This window comes from Canis aureus, chromosome 4 (assembly GCF_053574225.1).
Source record: "Canis aureus isolate CA01 chromosome 4, VMU_Caureus_v.1.0, whole genome shotgun sequence".
Lineage (NCBI taxonomy): Eukaryota > Metazoa > Chordata > Mammalia > Carnivora > Canidae > Canis > Canis aureus.
Genome location: NC_135614.1, coordinates 83,520,196 through 83,544,691, shown reverse-complemented (window position 1 = coordinate 83,544,691; position 24,496 = coordinate 83,520,196). Strand labels below are relative to the sequence as shown.

Genomic DNA, 24,496 nt, shown 5'->3' with positions numbered 1-24,496 from the left:
CTGAAAATCTGTCTCTTGCTGGATTTAACAAATGTTTAAATAAAAATACAATACTAAAATAGCAATTTTTTTTCTTAAACACAGGTTTTCAATCCACATCAAAGGTGTCTGGATTACTCACTTTCGAACACTACTTGCAATTTAATTCTTGGTGATCTCATTATCCATAGAATAATACTATCTTTTGGCTTTTGTCAGAGTTGACGTTTCTGTTTTCTAAAGTCTATTCTGTACTCCTTCCTCTCAGTGTACTTAAGATATTTGAAGACTGAGTTGGTTCATTCTTTTTTTCTACGTCTTTACTGAATTCCGGAATTCCATGTTTTAAAACAACATCAATATGAGTTGACCTTATAAATAGTGTATCTGCAACCAATCTAGCCCCCTCTCTGAATAAAAGAATTGTATATACAGTTCCCAGCTTGGATTTCACAGAATGATTTTTAACTTATTTTTAACTTATTTCAACTTACAAATTTTATTTTTTAATCCTATCTAATCTGTGCCTCCCACCACCCTCCATATTTCACTAAATGGCAATTTTCTTCTGATTGATCAGAATTGTTCCAGACTCTTCTCTTTCTCTGGATCCAGAAACAAATTTTGAGAACTCTTCAAAATAAATCAAGAGTCTGACCAGTTGTCTTGTCCATCATTATCATCTTGGTCAATGATCTTACCAAGTGTTGCAGGGTAATTAACTCTCCTGTTGATATCTCAGCTTCAAATGTATAGCCTATATCTAGTACATAGGTCAGAGAGAACTTTTTTATTAAATGTATTGTCATCTCAGGAAAGTCATTTGCTCAAACTCTGAAATGGCTGTGATCTGAGTGAAATGTGTCTGTGTCTAATGACATTTCTGTGATGTTATCTACTATCCCTGTTCCTCATTTATTCACTTTGTATTAGTTACCACTAGTACTGCTGCTGCATAACTAATTGCCCCCCAATTCAATGGCTTTAAACAATGCACATAGTCTCTGGTCTAAAAGCCAGGTACAGTTTAGCTGGGTTCTCTGTTTCCGGTTCTTCCACTGAGGAAGGATCCATTTCCAAGCTTACTCATGTGTTTTTCATAGAATTCACTTCTTTGAGGCTGTTAAATTGTAGGGGTTTTGGCTGTTAGCCGAAAAATATATTTAATTCCAGCATGACAGATTGTAACATCAAAGCAAAGCCGAGGTGAGGGAGAGGGGGAGAGAGAGAGAGAGGAATAAAGAAGGAGGAGGAAGAAAAATAAGGAGGGAGAAAAGATGGGGGGAGAAAGAGAAGCAGTGGGAGGAGGGGAGGAGACAAACAGCAAAACAATGTCACAGTCTTTTATAAACTAATATTGAAAATTACATCCCATCAATTTTACCACTTGCTATTATCAGAAGCAAGTCACTAGGCCCAAATCTCACCTAGGTGGAGGGGAGTGTATAGGGATACAAATACTGAGAGTCTGAGATATTTGGAAGTCCTTTTAGAAGGATGCCTACCGCACAACTCAGCTCCACTAAAAACCTGTCAGCGCTTCAAACTTGTCAAGAATGCTTCCTCCTGAGTGCTTTACAATTACTGATTCTGTTTCAGAATCCTCTTTCCCCAGGTTATGAATATTTTGATGCTTTAGGTCAATCACATACCCGCTCAACTTCTACAATGTTAGTGAGACTTTTGTAGAAGATAATAATTTAATATCTAAAATGATTTCTATGATCCCCAACCATTGCTTCACTCTCTTTTCCATACCCTGCCATGGTTTTACAGTACTTACTACCACCTGATATATTTTATATTTACCTATACATGGTAACTCCAAGAGCACAGAAACATCATCTGTTTCATCATCCACAATACAATTACTGAAAGAAAAATGAAAAAAAAAAAAAAAAAAAAGAAACCCTAAGCATTTACAGTCCTTATTCAGCATTTATTATTCTGGACTTCTACACAAAGGATATGATTCAAGTTTTTTTAGACATACAAACTCATAATTTTTTTATATAATATCAAAACCTCAAGATAGTTCAAAATATGTATATTAACTGCCACACATGCAACCATTTAAAAATACACATAAATTCAGTTACTAGAAAAGTTTCATGATACAGTAAATGCAAATCCTTAAGAATTTTTTTGTAGAAATAGTATTATTTATATAGATACAGAGATATAAATATATCCTTACATGGATTTATTTGGGAAATAGGTCATGGATTAAAAAAAATTACCTGTGTTTTCTATTCTGTCTGGGGGTGTGATTGTGCAGTGGAAATTGAAGAGAATAATATTTACCTCCTAGGGGTCATAGAGAAGTATTTTTAATTTTTAACATCTTGCTGTATGTAAGTTTATGTATGATATATAAAATGGAGGGAAAGGAAAAATAAGATAATTAAATACAAGACTAATATTTATCAAATTTCTGAGTATGTTCTGAGCACTGTTATGTACTTTATGACCATTATCTCTTTTAAATCAAACAACACCCCTTGAAGTTAATATTATCTACTTAAGTTGATGAAGAAATTGGAGTTTGAGCAAATTGAATTTTTTTCCAAGCTGGTAAAATAATATAATGTATTTTTATAAGATAAGTTATTATGTACATACATGTAATGTTTTCATATCTCTATTTATCATCTATTATCCTATATCTTTCTTTCCATTATCTTTTTACCAAATATTTATTCAGAAAATTGATGTTAAACCAAAATACATCAGTCACTGCATAAAGCACAATAAAATTAACTATAAATTGATGAATATGCCAATAAAAAATGATTTCCAAATGGAATGAATAATTAAAAACCCAAACTCTATGGTTCTTAAAAGGGATACATTTAAATATGAGCATTCAGAAAACAATAACAAAGGAAAATGGAAACATATACCATTTTTATTGGTCAGGGTCCAGTCAGAAGAATGAAACTTCCAAGACATTTTAAGAGAGAATTTAATAAAAAGAATTCTTAACTGGGTTTAAGACTATTACTTAGTTAACTTGATTTTAAAAAGAAAAGAAAAGCCCTGAGGTATCCCCAAACTTCTAGCAACTTGAACATAGGGCAAGAAAAATGAAAGTAAAGATTTGGAATCGTTAAAACTTAGAAGTTCAAAAAAAGTAATTCGGTGGAGGTGAAATTTAAACTCCAGGGAGCCTCCGTGGAAAATCAGGGCATGCCAATGAACTGGAGCTAAACAACTGTTGCTACAGAAGAGGACTGGCTGCCCAGGTGAGGAAGCGGCGAGGGGGAATCTCCGAGGAACAGGACAGAGATGAGAAGGCAAAGGAAGCCACCAGTAATGCAAGTGTCTAAAAAGTGTCACAACATTCATGGAACTCATCATAAAGAGCTTTCACAGGGCTCTGAATCCAAATAAGACTTCAGTTAGTGTCAAAGTCTTGATTAAACGCTTTCTTATACAATGAATGGGGTTTAGTAATTGTGCAGATTTACCTGAGATTTTATCTGTTTGTCTGGTTTCTAACATCTGTCATGTTCCACTAGAATCTTCTTTAATGAAAAGCTAGCTGGAGATATAAATATTAACTGACCTATCACTGAAATGATGGTAAAAATTTTTATAGATAACAACACAGAGATTCTGTAAGTGCATTTTTTTTTCTGTAAGCGTATTAAAATAAGTTTTTACTTTATAAGTTTTTAAGTAGTGAAAGGACTTAGTAAAATGTGTTACATAATGTTTGATCTGGGAAATTACACAACTATATAGTGTTTGTATTTGCGTTAACACAAATTATAAATAAGCACAGCTTCATCATATAACATATGAGAAGAAAAATATTGAAAAAATGGTTTGCAGTTTTTAGTGAATGCATGAAATTCTATAGATTTTGGTGTAAACTTAAATTATTTACCATTCTTTCCTATAATATTTTATTTCTTTATTTTATTTCTATAATTCTTTTAAATTTTACAACAGTATGGGAAACATTTCCAGCAGACTGCTTTTTTCTATAGTATCCAAACAAAATAACTAAATTTTATCCTCTTCATCATCTATTTTTTCTTAAATTTATATCAAAGAAAAAAATTATCCTCAACCTTAACTTCTACTTTTCTATTTTATATCCTAGAAGAACTAAAATAAAATAAATTCATTGAAAAATTCAGTTATTCCTTATTTATTATAAGATTAAACAAGCTACTTCTTCATTATTGTCTATATGACAGTTTCAGTGAATGCAAAATAATTTTCCCAGCTTTCATGCCAATAACCAATCCCTCCATTTTCTAGTTTTATAATTCCTTTCTTTTTAAATTTCGACTATAAACAATGTAAGAAAAAAATCTGCGTACAATATTTCCAAAAGGGTTGAAATATAGCATATTTGAGACAACCATTATGCACTTAAAATGCGTAGTTTGATCATTTTTCTTTAAGTCCTCACAACCTTGCAGCCATTCTCTAGATCAAGAAAGAGAACATACAAGAGAACATTCACGTTGAAAGCAATGACCTTCCTGGCCACAGACACCTAGTACTATTCCAACTTCTCTCACTGTGGATCAGTATTGCTTGTTTTGATCTTAGTGTAAATAGAATCAAAGTGTAAGCATTCTTTTGTGTCTCAGGTCTTCCATTCAGTGGAATGTTCAGGAGATTTTTCCATGGCATTATGTGTGGCAGGGGTTTGTTAATTTCCAATAATATGTAGTATTTCCTTTTATAAAATGACCATACTTTGATTATCCACCCTGTCATTGCCTGACATCTGGATTATTGCCATTTTTGGCTGCTACGAATACCTCTTCCACGCATATGCTTGCTTTTTTTGCTGCACAGAAGTATCGTCTTATCTGTATAGTAACAAATCTCTGAGATCAGGTAAGCTGCTTATGCTTATCATTAATTGACTAACGCTTTCAAAGTGGTTGTAACTAATTTGTACTCCAACTAGCAATGATAAAAGTCCTAGTTGTTCCATATCCCAGCCAATATACTTTTTAAAATGTTCTATTGTCCTCATTTTATCATTCTAATTACTGTATAGCGGTAACCTATCTTGTATGCAATTTTGATATATATTTTTTCGTGTGAAAGGCTTGTTCAAAAACCATGCCCTGGCAATGACCCCTGGACCCCAAGTGCACTGCAACGTTTCTGCCAGGAAGGAGACTCACCGCCTCATGCCTATGAGCCCTTGTCTACCAGCACAGACCTTCTGGAAAGTTTGGTACAGGCTTGGTGGACTCCTCTGTCTGGTCAGCAGAAGGCCTCTCTGGCCTACTACCTTGGATTGGCTTCAGCTATGCAGTTCTGGTTGCTTCTGGTGGGATCACTGGCTATGCCAAACCAGGTAGTGTCCCGTCTCTGGCTGCTGGGCTGGGTGCTTATCAGCTGTCTCAGGAACCTTTGGGTTTCCTAGCTATACTTGGAACCTTAGCTGGCCTTATGGGAATGAGATTCTATCACTCTGGAAGAATGCCTGCAGGCTTAATTGTGGCTGCCAGTTTGCTGATGGTGGTTGCCAAATTTGGTATTAGTGTGTTGAACAGATCCCATCAGTAGTCGTCTTATCCCAGCTTGGACTCATGAAGAATTTAAAAAACTTCTACTATTTTTAGTGTATTAAGAGAACTAAGTGCAGCATTTTCACAAATTCTAACATCTTACTTAAAACCAAACCAAACCAAAAAAATGACATTGAACTTCCTGATGTAGGGGGAACAGTCATTATCATTACAATCCTAAAGAGGTGGGTGGTATATAACCCAAGAGTATATTATTATAATCTCATACAGTTTGATTCTTATAGGTTGCTGTTGTCGCTGCTTTCTGTATCCATAAATAAAATTTCAAGGAGTAAAATGTTAGGTATCAACATTGAACCCTGAACCCCATCCTCTACCCAGAAAAGTGTGAAAAAATATTTTATGAGATTTAGGATTTCTGCTGTTTGACCCATCTTAAAGCACAGACCTAGTTTGAAGTATTGTCAAATGAGATATCAATGAAAATAAACTTTATTGTAAATAATTTAGAAATGTCCTTTTCTCGTAAGATCAATAGATACCATTTTCTCAGAGTTTGTAAGAATTCTTTATAATCACTTTCTTATTCTATAGAAGAAGTCATTCTTCAAAAGATAGATAGATAGATAGATAGATAGATGATAGATAGATGATAGATAGATAAAGATGAATCCTGTAATAGACACACACACACACACACACACACACACACACTTCTGTCTATATGTATAAACATCAGTTGTATTCTCATTAAGTGGTTTGATATTTTGCTCTTTTAATGATAAATTTTGATGAGCAAAGTCCTTAATTGAGAAGTAGTTCAAATTAGCAGTCTCTTCCTGCTGTGTAGATATTTTATGAGGTTTGTGTCCTGTTTAAGAATTGTACTCCTACTCCAGGTAATCAAGAAAGTCTCCTATGGTTTCTTCAAATGCTTTGTGTTTCTCTATTTCTATTTCCAACCACCCTCTGTATAAAATTTTGTTTCTGTGGTAGATTGTGGGGTTCTGGATTATTATTTTTTCTTATGGATAATCAATTTTTCCAGCATCATTAATTGAAAAGACATTTACCATGTATTATACATTTTATTATTAATCAAATTTCTCTATTGTATGCGATTGTTTTCACTCTCTCTGTTCTGCTCCACAATCAGTAGCTTGATTGCTAACATTCTCTTATAATTATATAATTCTTGATTAGGAAAGGCATAATTTTCTTTTCTTTGAAAATCCTAGTCAGGCTTTGGTGTCGGCCTCATAAAACGAATTAAGGTATTTTCTCTAATACTCTTTCCATTAATAATTTGTTTGTGATTGTCTTGTCTTTCTCTGATGTTTAAAAGAATTTGAAAAACCATAAGATACTGGGACACCTGGGTGGCTCAGTGGTTGAGCATCTGCCTTCCGCTCAGGTCATGATCCCAGGGTCTCACAGGGAGCCTGCTTCTCCCTCTGCCTGTGTCTCTGCCTCTCCCTGTGTCTCTCATGAATAAATAAATAAATAAATATTTTAAAACCCCAAAACATAAGATCCTTGGAAGTTGTATACATATAGATTCAAATTATTTAATAATATGCAAATTTCAAAATCTTCCACTATTTTTGTGCAATCCTTGATGAGTTATCTTTGTCTAGCAATTCTATCATTCCATCTAAATTTTAAAATATAGATACTGATATTTCATAATCAAGTTTAAATGTATATTTATATCTAGGATAAAGGTGATGTTTTTCTTTTTTCTTTCTAATTATTTCTAAATTGGATTTTACTCTTAATAATAAGTATTGCTGGATGTTTATCAATTCTATAAGCTTTTACAGAGATTCAAATATTGGTTTTGTTGATTTTTTTTTCTAATATATTTTTTCTGATGTATTTTGTAATATGTATCTTATTTCTAATATATAGCTATTACATTAACTTCTGCTCCTTGTTGCTATTATATTGATTCTCTTTGTGTTTAATACAATCCACACTTTTTTCAGATAGATGCTTCTATCATTGATTTTAACCCCTTTTTTCTTATTTTGAATTTGGATTGACAACTATACTTCATAATTGAAACTTACAACCATATATTGAGAAAGTTATCATCTGTTTATTATCCAGTTTTCCATATGATTCCTTATTTTATTTGTACTTCTTAAAAATAATTGCCAGCTCTCTGAATATTTTATTTTTATTCATCATTTACTTATTGATCTCTCATCAGGAAGTTGTATGATTTACCCTTCATACTTTTAGAATAAGATGTACAAAATTTTCTTACTGTTTATATTTATCATGAAAGATGGGCAAACACTTAAAAACAACAATTTAGGGACGCCTGAGTGGCTCAGCGGTTGAGCGTCTGCCTTTGGCTCCCAGTCCCAGGATCGAGTCCTGTATCAGGCTCTCTGCGTGGAGCTTGCTTCTCCTCCCTCTTCCTCTGTCTCTGCTTCTATTTGTGTGTCTTTCATGAATACATAAATAAAAATCTTTATAAAAACAAACAAAACCAATAATTACATTTTAAATTAAATTTTATACATTAAATTTATATTTTATATTAACCCCAGCTTGCAATTATTGACTAAATCTATTATAATTTTATTTCGAGGGCTGTCAAATTATCAAGGGATTTCGTTTATTAATATTTAGTGACCTTATCCTTATATTAACTACCATAAAATCAGCTCAATTTTGCTTCAAATATCAGATATTTTCTTATTTCTTGAATCTACAGAAGTTCATTTCTCATATAGTTGGTATGTTCTAAGCTTTTTAAAAAAGATTTATTTATTTATTTATTTATTTATTTATTTATTTATTTATTTATGAGAGACATGGAGAGAGGGGCAGAGACATAGGCAGAGGGAGCATGATGTGGGACTCAATCCCAGGACCACAGGATCATGCCCTGAGCTGAAGGCAGATGCCAGCCAGGCATCCCTAGTTAGCAATTTCTAATTCCATTAATTATGGAATATATGAAATAGAAGACCTTTGAATTCATTATTTTGGGGAAAACAGTGTAGTGACTCAATTTAATTATTAAGATTCTTGAAAGCTTATTTTCAATGACTATTATTAATCATAATGAATCAGACATAATGACCTGGAATTAACCTACCACAATTACCAGCTAGAGAATTTGCCACATAAGATATAAAAGAATAATATTCAGACTCTGGAAAAAAGTATAGTACAAAATTGTGATCACCAACAAGAGAGAAACAATCAAAGTGAACTTCATGGTGACCTTTTTGCCTAGAAACACTTTTTTGCGCCATAGCAAGGAAGTGATATCCAAAGCAAAGCACAATAGTCTTATACATTTGATATAATAAAGACCAAATTTCAATGGAGAATGACTATTTTTTTTTGCATGCACATCACTGAGTAGAGTGCCATGCAATGAAAGAGCTCCAGAAATCAGTATAATATCCCCCTTGAATCTCTTACTAATTTTTGAAGTATGGTGAGACTCCACAAGGCTAGCAAAGAACAACAGATAGCTGTAGACTGAACAATTTATAAATCTCACACAGAGCTTGAAGACATTTCAGTTTTTTCATCCATAGTGGACAGTCCTCATTTATCATCCAGGGTAAGATAGCAGTAGAAAGCAGAAGACCCAAGAATGGCCATGCATTAATAAGAATATTAAATAAGTTCTAGAATAAAGGCCACTTAAAAAGCTTTCTAATTTTTTTATAACGTGCACAAATTGAACAGACTGCCAGATGTGATAGAACTACTGTTAAGCATTATGTGTAATACTCAATTAGGAGGTAAAAAAAAAAAATCTAGACTCAATAATGTAAAAGTCACAGTATCTAGGATCTAGACATGCAAAGCAATAATATCTGATGTGGTTAGGAGAAAACAATCAATGACAGAAATGGTGGAATTAGCAGAAAAAAGTTCATAAAATGCTATTATAAACATGGCTATTAGGCTGAATATGCAAGAGAAATACACAATATTTGCATGGATGTAAATAAGAAATTAATGAAAAGTGTTAAAAAACAAAAATAGAATTTTAGGAGAGAAAATATATACTAAATGAAATTTTAAAATATGCTAGCTAGAATTAACAGCAGTGTAAACATTACAAAAGTAATAATCAGTGAACTTGTAGCAATCAAAATTATACAAATAAAGAACAGAGAGAGAGAGAGAGAGAGAAGAAAAACAAGACTGAAAAAATGAATAGAACCTCAGTAACCCGTGAGATAATATGGAGAGTTCTAACATATTTTTGTTAGAGTACCAAATAGAAAGTGAGGAGAAATTCTATTACTTTAAATTTTTTTTTTAAAGCCAATTCAAATTTTAAAGCACGAATAACAGCAGTGTGTTTGGCGTTACTAAGACAAGTGATCAGGGAAGAAAAATAAAAGGACACTGTTATAAGTTTCCCATATTAAACTGAATTAGTATAATATTATTTGAAGGTATAAAATGATAAGATAAAGAAATATTTTAAATTGTAGGGTAACAAAGGCAATAAATGTCTTAGTAATATAACAAGAGTCAAAATAAATTGGAATTCTAAAATATATATACCTCTTATGAGCTGTATTTTGCGCCCTCCAAAACTCATGTTGAAGTTCTAATCCCTAGTACCTCAGAGCACAGCATATTTGGATGTAGGGTCTTTAAAGATGCACTTAAATGGGATCATCATGGTGTGTCCTACCCCAACATGGCTAGTGCTCTTAGAAAAAGAAATGAAGACACATTCATAAGGAAAAAAAGCAAATCAAGAGAACATATTAAAAAATAGAACTTTAAAAAAATCAATCGATGCAAAGCTCACTTCTAAAGATTATTTATTTATTTGTGGAAGAGAGAGACAGAGAGAGAGAGAAAGTGGGGAGAGGTGCAGAGGGAGAGAATCTTCAAGCAGACTCCTTGCTGAGCACAGAGCCTATCACAGGACTCTGTCTCATGACGCATGAGATCGTGACCTGAGCCAAAACCAAGAGTTGGATGCTTACCAACTGAGCCCCCAAAACTCATTAAAATAATAATAATAATAATAAATTAAATTGACCTTCTAGCTTGATTAACCAAGCAAACACAGAAGAACAAAAGTGTCTATATTTTACTAAAGATCTTGACCATAGCAATAAGACAAATAAAATGAATACATGATGTACATATCGCAAAGCAAGATGATATGATGGTGTATGCAGAAAATCCTAAAGAATGGGGAAGAAGGGGGCAGGATTAATAATTGTAGTAAAGTTGCAGGTTACCATGTTACTATAGAAAATTAACTGTATTTCTCTATAACAAGCTTAGAAAATAAAATTAAAACAATGCCATTTAGAGAAACATCTGAAAAATGAAGTACTTAAGGGTATAGGTGCAAAATATGTGAAGAATTTGCACTTTTTGCTCAATATAGTAAATATACACATTCTCTCTCTCTCTCTCTCTCTCTCTCTCTCTCTATATATATATATATATATATATATATATATATATACACACACACACACACACATGCATATATATGCCATGAAATAACGGAATAAATATAAACAAGATATTAATAGTCTAAATCTGTAAATTTAATGCAATACCAGTCAAAATCCTAGCAAGCTTATTTGGAATTCTGTGTAGTGAGCAAGTGAAATAGATGCTGAATTACCCATTTTAGTGTTGTCAGTTTTGGCCTCATTAAACCAAATAACATAGGTGAAACCTTAATAATCAGGATCCATTTCCAATTAATTCATCTGAGGACCGCATGTATATAATTAGCTATGTTCTACTGGTTGTGTTAAAGAAAATTTGGGATGGTTCATATAAAGCAGCTGTGAAAAGCCTGCTAAAATCCCCAGCCTTGCTCCTGGGCTAGGGTTGCATGGCACGCTGGAAGGCCCCTTACGTTTACTAAGTGATGCCTTGACTTCATTAGTGAAAACAAAAACTGCCTAGCGATGATCACAACGTGTTCCAAGGGTGTCCAGTCACAGCCTGTGCTGCCAACCATAATTCGTGGAAGGGAGAGTGCTTGGGGTACACCACCACCCTGTTCTATGATGAGAGGGGGCAGGAGAGTGGAGGTGGGATTTCTTTTTGCCTGCGTGGAGACTGTCGTGCCTGCCAAGTGCTGTGGGTTTCTTAGTTGTAGAATCCACACGGGTGGGCTAGGGAAGAGAATGGGTGAACCAGCTGCATTGCCTGTCTGGATGGAAGCCCGTGGGCCTGTGCGGGTCCCTTCTTGTTCTCCTGCTGGGCCCCAGTCCTCTATGGGCTCTTGAGCATGTGGCAAGGGTCCTGAATCCCTGGACGAGATCTTTCTCAGCTTCCCTACCCTGCCCTATCTCTTGCCCATAGAGGTGAAGGCCCGGTCACCCATGGGTGAGGTTTCTGCAAGCCCTCCTAGCCTGCTTTAGGGCTTTGATGCCCTAATGCCATATACCTGCTGAAGGTCCTGGGAAAGAATTGGCACAGAGATGTGGATGCGCTTTGTAACTGGAGGTTCTCAGAATCCCACTGGTCATAGTAGACTTTGGGTGGCTATTAAAAGGATATAATGGGTGCCTGGGTGGCTCAGTTGGTTAAGCGTTGGCCTTGACCTCAGGTCATGACCCCAGTGTTCTGAGATCAAGTCCCAAGTGGGCTCCCTGCCCAGCAGGGAGTCTGCCTCTCCTTCTCCCTCTGCCCCTCCCCTGGCCTGTTGCTCTGCACTCTCTCACTCACTCTCTCACTCGAATAAATAAGTAAAGTCTTTTTTTTTAATTTTATTATTTTATTTTATTTTATTTATTTTTTTGTAATTTTTTTAAATAAAAGGAAAAAAATAAAATAGATAAAATAAAAGGACATTAAAGCTTGGCTGTTATGACTCACCCCTGTCCATGGTGTGCTTGCCCTTCAGTGCATCCAGTAGCCACAGGAATGGAAACTCCCACAGATCTCCTCTCTCTAAGAATCTGTACATTCCATTTTAGAATTTATGTATGTGAGGTTCTCTGAGTCCGCAGCACTCTGATGGTAAAAATAAACAGAAACAATACACATGCATACTTAAAAAAAATAAGATTTATCATTTGCATCGCTCTTATTCTTCTTTAGAATCAAAATATTGATCTTTGCAACTTTCTACTTTCTAATCCAAATGAAAAGACCCTCAGTGATGTGTCCATTCCTGTATTTTGGAATTTAAATACTTAAATATATGTAATTGTCCTCTTCCATGTCCTTCTTTTAGAGTTTAAATTGAGTGCCTCTTATTTATTTCATATATTTGTAAAGAATATATCATATATGTGTTCATGTTAAGCTATCCTAGAATTGTTTATGGCATATTTTAAATTGTATTCTTGGGCAGCCCGGGTGGCTCGGTGGTTTAGAGCCGCCTTCAGTCCAGGGTGTGATCCTGGAGACCCGGAATCGAGTCCCACGTCAGGCTCCCTGCATGGGGTCTGCTTCTCCCTCTGCCTGTGTCTCTGCCTCTCCGTGTGTTTCTCATGAATAAATAAATAAAATCTTTAACAAAAATAAATAAATTGTGTTATTTATCCCTGCCAATTTCATGATACTGTGTTTCTGAGACAACATGAGCCAATTCAGAAAACTGAATCTAATTATTTAGGTTTATAGGGTTGAATCAAACCATAATAGAGTTAAATTACAATATACCCGGGATTGAATTGTTAAGATAATTGAAATAAACAAAGTCACTTCTTTTGGACTAATCTGATTCTGAAACTTCTCTGGGCAAAAACAGATTTGATTTTGTTCCCTTATATGCTTAACTATCCATGATAGAAACAATTATTTTGGTGAAATAAATACAGTCAACTTCACTTTTGTCATCTTCTGTCATCTTTAGTGGTCACTTTCGAAGCTGATTTAGTGGATTTGGGGAAGAAATGATAGATGATAGGCTGTAAAAAGTGTTTACCAATTATGCTGCTAACATTAAGATGGAGTTTTAATCAGTAGACCCACACATAACGCACACTGTGGTAGAAGGGTCCTGAGGACGCTGTAGAGGAAGCTCTGGGAAATGCACAACCAGTCAGATAACGCCTGTCTACACGGGTTCCTAACATGCTCCATTTCTTGAAACATGATGCTAAGACCTTGACACACTATTTATTTGAAAAATAACTGAGGGCATCATGTAGAACTAATACTATTTTATTGATCTAAAGTAATTTTGTAAGTTGCCAACTTATTTACTACTATTCAGCAGTAGAATTCTGATACTCATTTTCTTTTCTTCTCATATCTTACTGAACACAAGGACAAGTTTTACATCTTTAAGGACACAAAGTCATTCTTGTGTTCCTGTGAAGGAAGTCCCCAAAGAGATGTGACTTGCGATTGACCCACAAGCTGGACCCTCCCAGTGGAGTCTCCTCACCACCTCTCCTGTCCTTGGGATGCAGGTTTCGCTCACCATTCCCAGATGTAAAGTCATTCCAAAGCTGCAGCGAGCTGTTGTTGAGACCGTCTAGACATGTATATAAGTGAACCCTACTAAGGCCTCTAAATAAATTTTTAGCATCCTGGTGGGCAAGTGTGGATAGCTACTCGCCTTGCAGGGGCTGAGTACCGGCCTCCTCAGAATGTCTTTTCCCTTAGTAAGCCTACCACCCACGAACCCGGAGCAGCCTGACTCTTTTTTGGTTTCTGCTTTCCCTCTGCTTACAGGGAGTTTGGTATTTTACCAAGGGGAGGACTCAAGGTAATAAACCAAGAATTCCATTTTATAATTTTCTTCTTTCATTACTGATTTTCTCATATTTTCAGCACAGGAGTCTCACTTTGTGCTTGAATCACATTGGTCAATGGCAAGATGCTATCTCCTTATCAGATACCTGAATACTATCTCCACAATATCACTCTTCTTTCATTTTTAATTGCTGATAATTCACCGGAAGTACAGAATCATTACTGACTGCATGTACAACAAACTGTTTCCTTCAATCATACTCTGAAAAGTGCTCACTGCAATACAGATATCAAAGTTTTGTTTTTCTTTGCCTTTGGTCTGTGTGTTCTGGGATCTTGCTTCACCCCTCTGATATGAAATGTATGTTGGTTTTATTTTATTCACCACTCAGCTTTATATGAAGTGATATAAAGTGATATCCTTGTTGGATAGAAACAAAATCTATGACAGTTCCTATATAAGATAAATGCACACCATCTCTAGCTACAGCTACTTGGGGCTGTTTCTAATGTTCAAATATGCTGCACTCACTGAATTTCGGATTATGCTAAATCTGTTAGACTACCAGTTCCACGCATGCAGGTACTCTAATATACCTGGCACATGAAGAGATCTGAAAAGTGTATCACTTACAATATGTGGACATTGTACCAGAATGTTATTTCTCCTTTTTAAAATTATTTTTTATTGAGACTTTTTGTTTTTATAGCACTTTTAGGTTCATGATTGTTTCTCTGTCATTTTCAACAATGTATAATGAATAAAAAAGGAATTAAAAATAATATATGACATGAGATATGATTAATTATTAAGTCTCATTCAATTCAAGATTATTTTTATGTTTACTGGATACTTTTTACATGCCAATGTTTTCCTCAGTCCTGAGTATGAAAGAACAAACAAACAAAAAATAAAGTCACTGTTAAACTGGTGCTTGCTTCTAGAAAAGGAAGACAGGTATTAAAAAAAAAAAAAAAGTAATTTTCTAGACAATGTGTGCTTCTCCATGATGCTGAAGAAATTAATCTGAATCTGAATGCTGGATAAAGTAACTTCTCTAGACAAGTTTAAAGTGCTGTATCATAATTCCAACATGCTCATTATTAAGAATATTTTTATGCTAAATGTCTTGTAGTTCTAAACTCTGTTTCATTGATGAAATCTTCATGTGGTATATGTAATCAATATCAGTTGGAAAGACACACACTTTAGTTTGTTCTAGATGAGTGGTTTAGAAAGTCTGTTTAATAAATCATCTTACTTATAAAAAATAATATTCAGCCCTGATATACAGTGAGAAAAATTAAAACATTGCCTTAGATGTTTCATAAATATGATTTGTCATAAACTGTTATTCTTTTTAATAATTTTTCCTAAACTTTTAAAATATCCACACAATTATTCATGTTGTACATTGAAGTCGAAGTATATGAACTTTTTTTGTGCCCTCAGAATATCCATTCAACCCAATGAAAAAATAGGTAGAAAGAGATCATGCATCTCTTTACATGGCAAAAAAAAAAAAAAAAATCACATGTATCCTATAATCTACATTCTATAATTGTAGCTTAACACAATGGTGCAAAATATCCATTGCTAAATAATATCAGTGCTGACAGTTGTTTGTTTACTAAGAGCAAGAGCTCATCTTTGAGGAATAAGCTTTGTATGTTCAAACTCTTTAGAGATAATGATTTTTAAAAGATAGAGATAGGTGACTTAGAAGCAATGTGTGTCTTATCCTTTTTAAAAATATATTTATTTTTTCATGAGGGAATGTGTGTCTTATCTTACAGTGAGTGTTCTTCACTTTGTTATTTAAATTTATAGTTTTGCTACAGTTAAACTCAACTATACTCTTGCTTCCTGAAAGCAAGCCTATTACATCAAAGGTAAATATTATTTTTTGTAAATATCTTAAGGGCTTATGGTATGTAAAATGTTTGGATGATCTCTGTTTCGTTGCAGAGTTATAAACATATGCCTTGGCTTCTGATTCTGGTGAATTCAGCATAAATTACAATAGGGCGTTTTGCACACTGGTTGCAGCTAAAGAAAGAGATCTGTCATGAAAAGGTTGCACACAGTGTACTGAGATTGTCTGTATTCAAGCTGGAGGAGAGAACAAATCACTGAAGTCCACCTTTTTTCTCATCTTAACTCCTATATAAGAATGGTTGAAATTTGGTTTTCGCTTTATTTCTATTCTATTTACAAGAACATATTGCTTGGAGGTGAATACAATCCTGTATTCACAGGTTTCCATTAAGGGTGAAATTGTGTGTCTGTCATTCCTAAGAAAACGTAAAGTAATATTTTCCCCACATGTTTATGCAAGCTTTGCTTATAAGAATGATTAAGTCATAAAATATTTTCGTATTGAATGTGTTCATATTTGGCATTGATTGTTAGAGTATAAAGGAAGAGCTCTAATAGTCATTTAATATTCAAGAATAGCCTCTTGGTCATTTGGTATAAATCGATTCTTCAGTAACTTGCATTTTTTTTTGTTACACATTCTACTCTTTGGTTATTTCACACATGATGTGTAATTAGCTAAGCACTATTTCTGAATCAATTTGCAAGAGGATGGGATTTAAATCAAGCACTTGATTTTATTTCCTTTACTCCAGTTATCTATGTGTTAACACAGATTTTAAAGTGTTTGAAAACTGAATTTCTGATATATTCATACATTAATAACATTAATATTGGGTTTGTAATTTGGATATTAAGAATAAAATCCTATTGGTAAAGAGTAATAAAAACACTCATTTTAATATTGTTCTGTAAAGATACCGTAGTTACCAATTGTGTTTTGGGAAATGAGGATCATGTGTTGTTTGCTTATGCAGTTATCCAAATGTTAACCACATATACTAGCTATTTTCAATTCTTTTCATCTGAGTTCATTTGCATGAAGCATGCTACATGGAGAAGAGCCAATTTTAGAAATTCAGCTGCTAGGGTTGGCTGAAAACTGTAACATTGGAAGATAATCATAAAATGCTTAGTTTGAAAACTGGAAAATTTTAGATAATTCTGTTGGTTATATTCTTATTTAAGAATACAATGGAAAGTGTGTTTTATGCATTTTCTTTAATATCAAACATTGAGTTTATATGAACACATTATCACTAAATAAAAGAAAAAAAACTGTTTACATATACAAATAATTGCTGTAAAATATTTTGTTGATTGTTATTGAAAACATAGCTATGGATTAAAATTTAGGTTTCAAGTATATGCATATTTCTAGAGTGGTAACAGTGATAAATTGCAGCTTATTTATTTCAATACATTTTATTCCTATTTTCTCCTGTATTTGTGATCAAATTTTAATTATCTTTCCTCATTAAGTCAAAGTACCCCAAAATATTTGTTCACAATGGCCTTTGAAACTTATTTATTTATTTATTTATTTATTTATTTATTTATTTATTTTAAATGTTTTATTTATTTATTCATGAGAGATACAGAAGGAGGCAGAGATAAAGGCAGAGGGAGAAGCAGGCTCCCTGTGGTGAACCTGAAGGGGAACTCAATCCCAGGACCCCAGGATCATGACCTGAGCCAAAGGCAGATGCTCAACCAGTGAGCCACCCAGGTGCCCCTGAAATATATATTTTATTTGGACTTGGATATATTTTCTAAATTTCAAACAAAACAGTGACAATGTATTTACATGGTATTTATAGCTTTTTCTTCTCTTTTCTCACTCCACCTAACTTGAATCCCATTATATGGTAAAGAAAAACATCCTTACATATGATGATTAACACTGAGCAGATTTTTACATTCAAAACATGTTTGTGGGTTCATAGAACGATTGTTCTAGTATTTTAATGAAGCTTTCTTATTTTTAATCTTTTACTGTGAAATAATTTGAGACACAAAAAAATTGCAAAATCAAGTATTAGATTCCTCAAAATGTCCTCTTGGCAACAGAATTCCCTATAATTTTGTGTATAGAAAATGATTTTTTAAGGGCCTTTATCCTTAAAGTATAGGTGGACTAGTATAAACTTATTTGGTTAAATGAATGTCTTTGTTTCATTGAATTTCAAAAAAAAATGCATATTTACATGTCCTTTGTTCATATGTGAGTTTTGAAAAGTATGATGAGAAAACAATATTTTGTCTTTATAAGTTCACTTTGCTTGGGCCTTTAGGATTTTTTATCTTTAAAATGAAATAGCTTTGTTAATATATACCTTGTAGTTGATTGTCCTGTTTAATTTTCCCAAGTATCCAGTGGAACATTTTAATATATAAACTCAGGTCCCTTGCTTTCCAGAGAGTCTTCATAGATAATAATTTTAAATATTAATCCTGTTCTATTGTTTTATTTTTGTTCTTCAGAAGAACCAATAACACAAATGTTCCTCCTTCTTGCCCATCTTCCACTTCCCCTACTTTCTCTTGAAATGTTTTCTTTCTCTATATCATTGTCACTCCTTTTGTTATTTCCCTTTCTTCAATGTCCTATATAAATATTTTTATTCTATATTCTTTTAGGCACCTGAATTATAGTCTTTATTTATAATAAAATGGCGTATTCTCTTCCACTTCTTACTTGAGTTTCATCAATTATTTTTTTTCTTTATTTTTTTGTCTACTTATAATTCTTGGTTTTTGAATTTCTTTTTAAGATATGTATTTATTTGTGAGAGACAGAGACAGAGAGAGAGAGGGGCAGAAACACAGGCAGAGGGAGAAGCAGGCTCTCCACAGGGAGCCTCATGTGGGACTGATCCCAGAACCCTGGAACCATGCCCTGAGTCTAAGGCATACCCTCAACCATTGAGCCACTGAGGTGTCTGGTTTTTTAATTTCTTATTTTGATGACTGTTTTACACTTGATTTTTTGCTTGAGCAAATTTAAGTCCATTGGGAGTAGTGTCGTCAAGTTTCCTTATGTTTTCTGTTTGCATTTCTAGGGAACATTTTACTCAATTGATAAGTGATTCACTTTGTTTTCTTGCTTTTGCAAGAGATATGTTAATTTTTTTGTTATTATTGTTTGTGTTTATGTTATTGGGCTGTTTGGAGGCTTCTTAATTTGGGCATCCTTATATCTGAGTATGAAAAAGGTAGTTATTTAGTGTTTATTTTGTTTTTGTTTATTTTGTTTGCTTTGGTGGTGGAATGGGGTTATGTGCCCTCTAAAACTTTAGGTCTCCTATGATGTGCAGGATCTAAACTTTTCACTTTTGCTTCTTTCCCCTAAAATATGTAATGGTCAAAGAGCACTTTACTTTTCTTTTTTTTTTTTTTAAATAACATGTCTATCTTTATTTTTTTTTAATTTTTATTTATTTATGATAGTCAGAGAGAGAGAGAGAGAGAGAGAGAGAGAGAAAGATAGGCAGAGGGAGAAGCAGGCTCCATGCACCGGGAGCCTGACGTGGGATTCGATCCCGGGTCTCCAGGATCGCGCCCTGGGCCAAAGGCAGGCGCTAAACCACTGCACACCCAGGGATCCCACACTTTACTTTTCTATTTGACATTTTTTTTCCATATGAGATTTAGTAGGTGTCATTTCAAATCACATGGTTGGTTTAGTCCCTTCATTGGAGATGCGTTTTGTCCATGCACTGAACCACCAGATGCAGTTAGAATTTTAGACTGAAAACCTACTGGCAAAGCCTTCCTGGTGATAATTTGAGATCACTCTTAGGATCCCCTGTTGATTCTCTCTTTCATTCATTTGTTTCTATGTCTGTCTTTGTTTGCCACTTGCCCTGCTTTAGGGTGGGATTGGTATAGGTCTGTGAGTTATTCCATGCTGTGACTTGTTCTTTTTTTCTGTTTTTGCTTAACTCATTTTAAAGATTTATTTATTTAAGAGAGAGAGGGAGGCCAGCAGGAGAAGCATAGAGAGAGAGAGAGAATCCCAAGCAGGCTCTATGCTCAATGCCGAGCCCCAATGTAGGACTCCATCTCAGGGCCCGGAGATCATGACCTGAGTTGAAACCAAGAGTTAGTGCTCAAATGACTATGTCACCCAAGTGCCCCTACTTATATTATTTTAAAGTTTAGGCATTATCTTCCTTCAAGTTATGTTGAAGGCATGGTTTTATGTGCTTTTCTTTTTTCCTCAGCATTACTTTTAGGGAAAATACGGGAGATTGAGTCCTGGGTGCTGCCATGGTCTTCAGCCCTTAGAAATCCTTTGTTCCTTTTACTTTAATATTTTGAAATCAAGATATATTACAGCTTTATTCCTAGTTTTTTTTATGATAGTCACACAGAGAGAGAGAGAGAGAGAGAGGCAGAGACACAGGCAGAGGGAGAAGCAGGCCCCATGCAGGGAGCCCGATGAGGGACTCGATCCCGGGTCTCCAGGATCATGCCCTGGGCTGAAGGTGGCACGAAACCGCTGTGCCACCCAGGGATCCCGCGTTATTCCTACTTTGAGGGTAATTTATACATATAGTCCATAATTGATTTACATACATTTAACAAATTTTAATGCATAATTTTTGTTATATTTTTAAAATGTCTGTCAAATATTCTTGCTTTCAGATAGAAGGAAACAAATATTTCCAAGGACTATTATATATGAAGACCTCTATATAAGTTATTATTTAACTCCACAGAAAAACCTGGCATGTACATTCTACTGTCGTAGTCTTAGATATAAAGAGACTATAATTCAACAGCAAGACTGACTGAATACAATAGAAAGATATTTGTCCTGATGGGAGTGTACATTCATCAAAGTATTTATTAAATCTTGTCTTCAGGGCATTCTCTAAATTTTAGTTTGGAGAACTTAAATATCTATTAGCAAAGGAGCAATGTGCTAAGAACATAGTAAACCATGAACATTTTGGAACTCTGGCATAGGGTTTGTTTCAGCATCCTTGGGTTGGAATCCCCGTTTAATTGACCTCATATGTGACTTCACTGAGTCTGATTTCTTTCCTTGAAAAATGTGAACAAAATATTCAGTATCTCATAGCTTGTTTTTTCTTCCTCTACAATTGAATGTCTTAATATACATGAAGCATATGAAACAGCATAAATAATATATTAATATTAGCTTAATAAGTATTAGCTACATACATAAAACTTTAAATGAACTATGATTTCAGAGGTCAAGGAACTGAAAATTTTTTGAAGAATGAACTGACAACTCAAGTAGCTAGCAGTCAGATGGTTTAAGTTTTATGACAGAGTATAAATAAAGTCACATGGAAGCACGAAGAAAAATGTAAACAGCAGTCTATTATTTAATCTACATGAACATTTTGTTTAGGGGAATCTCTGTTCAGCAATCACACACCCACGTTAAAAACACAAGATTATATGAAATAATTTGAACTATTAGTATTTAAGCTTCAATCTACATTCTCACAGATTTAAAAAAAATAACAGGTGAATCTATACAGTTTAGTAAGTTATGGACGCAGACATACATGGCAGCTATTTCAAAATGTAAGGGAAAATTTAATACTTAACCCAGTACACTGGCTACAGCTTTCTGGTACTCTATTTGGGGAGGTCACAAAGACCAAATAGAGTATAGATGGCAATATGTTATGTTTGTTATGTTATACTCCATCATATCATAATGGATTGAGCATACTGAGGTTCATGTTATTATTTTTTAACCTACCTTCTGTGTTTTCTTGATTCTTCTTATATTTCAAACTATAGAGATCATTCTAAAGCATAGTACTTTTTAAAAAGATTTTATTTATTTACTCATGGGAGGCACAGAGAGAGAGAGGCAGAGACATAGGCAGAGGGAGAAGCAGGCTCCATGAAGGGAGCCCGATGTGGGACTCGAACCCGGGTCTCCAGGATCATGCCCTGGACTGAAGGCAGCGCCAAACAGCTGAGCCACCAGGGCAGACCAGCATAGTACTTTTGAAATAAGGAAAGGCCTGGCAATCCTTCTTTTCTAAGAATCATCTTTTTTTTCATTTACATTTCATTCCTTTTTGATAACCTTAAAACCAGAAGCATAGAAATTTCGATTGTGGAAAACACACTAGCTCTTGCTAAAGTCTTTGACAGCATAAGCTAACTTTCTCTGTTAATAATCATGTAAGTTCTTGCCTTTGAAAAATAACACTGACTAAATTAACATAATCTTAAAACATGAAATGGTTTTAATGAGTGCTACCGTAAAATGATCTCACAAAAAATTTATGAGCAACCAAAAATAAGATGGTGACATTTTGAGGGAAACATTTATGACTGTCTAAGTGACATAGACCAATTTTCCTAGTATGACTACAAGGCAGAGTGTCTAAATGGCAGTGCTCACTCCTCTTAGAATATTAAACCTAAAAAAATTTGCCTTGAAAATACTAAAGCCAGGCTACAGATCTGCTTTGGGACACGAAGTAAACTTAGGGACACAGAAAATGACAGAAAGTTCCTGCTTAGTCTGACAGGCGGCAGGCCTAACAGATACTTATTCTTGGCACATGGTCCTGAAATACAGTTGTCAGAAAATAGAATTATCTGCCAAATTTTATTATGCTGGGAAGCTTTTTTATACTTTCTCAACCCTCATCTGCTCTTAAAAGTTGGATAAAGAAAATCTGACAAAATTAACAGCTCTAATGTTAGAGCTCCCTTCCTCCCTTTCATTCTTTCCGGAAGTTGGTGGTCTTTCAGTATGATTATCAAACTATTTTTCTTTTCTCTTAAGCCTTTTTTTCAGTGCTAAGTTATTTTTAATATCATTATTTTATAAAATTTATAACATACATGATTAATTCTTATTATGTAATTCAAAAATTAGATAAATTGTTAGTAGGGTATTTGAGAACAAATTCCAGTAAGAATCCACAGATGACACAACTATGAACATTGAGGAGAGTAACTAACTGTCCCTCATCAAAACAAATCGATTAGTAAATTCATTATGAAGTGCTAATTTTAGGGTAAAAATACAGTTTGAACATAAATGTCTAAATTTATAACTATGCTTTTATTAAATGCCTACTCCATGCTAGAAATTCTAATGTAGTTGTATTTTCTACTTTTGAAAAATTTGAGTATTGTGGGAAAAATTAACTTGTAAACATATAAAATAAACAATAACATAATGTGCATGCAGAGTTGGATCCATGAAATTTATCAGTAATAGAGTTATAAATATTGGAAATAGGGAGATATTAGGAGATATTAATGATGCAATGAGTTTTTCAATCTGAAGAGCAGAATAATGATTAACCATTAATGAAATTTGAAAACTTCTAGACAATTCTCAGAAAAATATTAATGTGTATATTCAGCTTTATATAATTGCTCATATATCTAGAAAAGAAGTTGAAAATATATATTTGAAGCTTCATATTGTTAATAATTGTGAAGAATAAGTTATAAGTGAATTACAATAATTCAAGTGAGATGTGAATCCTATTGAAATGCTTTAAATTGCTACTGATGATAGTTAGAATGTTAGGAGTCTCCCCAACCAAGTGAGTTGTCCCTACACCTCTAAGTTGCTGGTAGAAACAGTGATATCACTAAGAACCAAATAACTGGAAAAGTGAGCTGAGAAATAACCTAGGAATTCAGAAGCCATCAAGTTATGCCTCAATAGGGGAATGGATAAATAAACTGTGATATGTCCACAGAATGGAATATTAAGCAATGATAAAATGAAATGAGATATCAAGCCATGAAAAAACATGTAGGAATCTTGAATACATATTGCTGAGTAAGAGAAGCCAATCTGAAGAAGCTGCATTACTATAATTCAAATTATATGACATTCTGGAAAAGTCAAAACTATGGAGACTGTTAAAAGATCAATTATTGCCATGAGTTGGAAGGAATGGAGTAAGAGATAGGTATGAATTAGTAGGTGAACCACAGAGGATTCTTAGGGCAGTGAAACTATTCTGCGTACAGGTCATCAAGCATTTATTAAACCCATAAAATGTACAGTGCCAAGAGGAAATTCTAAAATAATCTACAAATTCTAGATAATAATAGTATGCCTATATTGACTCATCAACTGCAACAAATATACTACAATAATGCAAGGAGTTAATAATAGGAGAACACACGCACACATGCACAGAGACAGGGGGGTTATATGAGAACTCTACACTTTCCACTCAATATTTCAGTAAACCCAAAGTGACTCTAAAAATAGAATTTATTAATTTTAAAAATAGGCCAAAGGATAAAGGAGTTTTGAGAAAGATAGAGTAACCATATTTTTTTCATTAATTCAACAAATATTCATGGAATGATGTCTATGTACCATGCACCACATTAATTACCAAAGAAGAAATGAAACCAAGTTAAACACAATGCTTTCACAAAACTTAAAGTCAATTGT

The 24,496-nt window shown here is 34.0% G+C and overlaps 1 pseudogene; it reads left to right on the top strand.

The window, feature by feature from the left end:
• Positions 1–1,476: 1,476 nt before the first annotated feature.
• LOC144311752 (transmembrane protein 14C pseudogene) lies at positions 1,477–5,526 on the top strand (annotated as a pseudogene).
• The last annotated feature ends 18,970 nt before the right edge of the window (positions 5,527–24,496 follow it).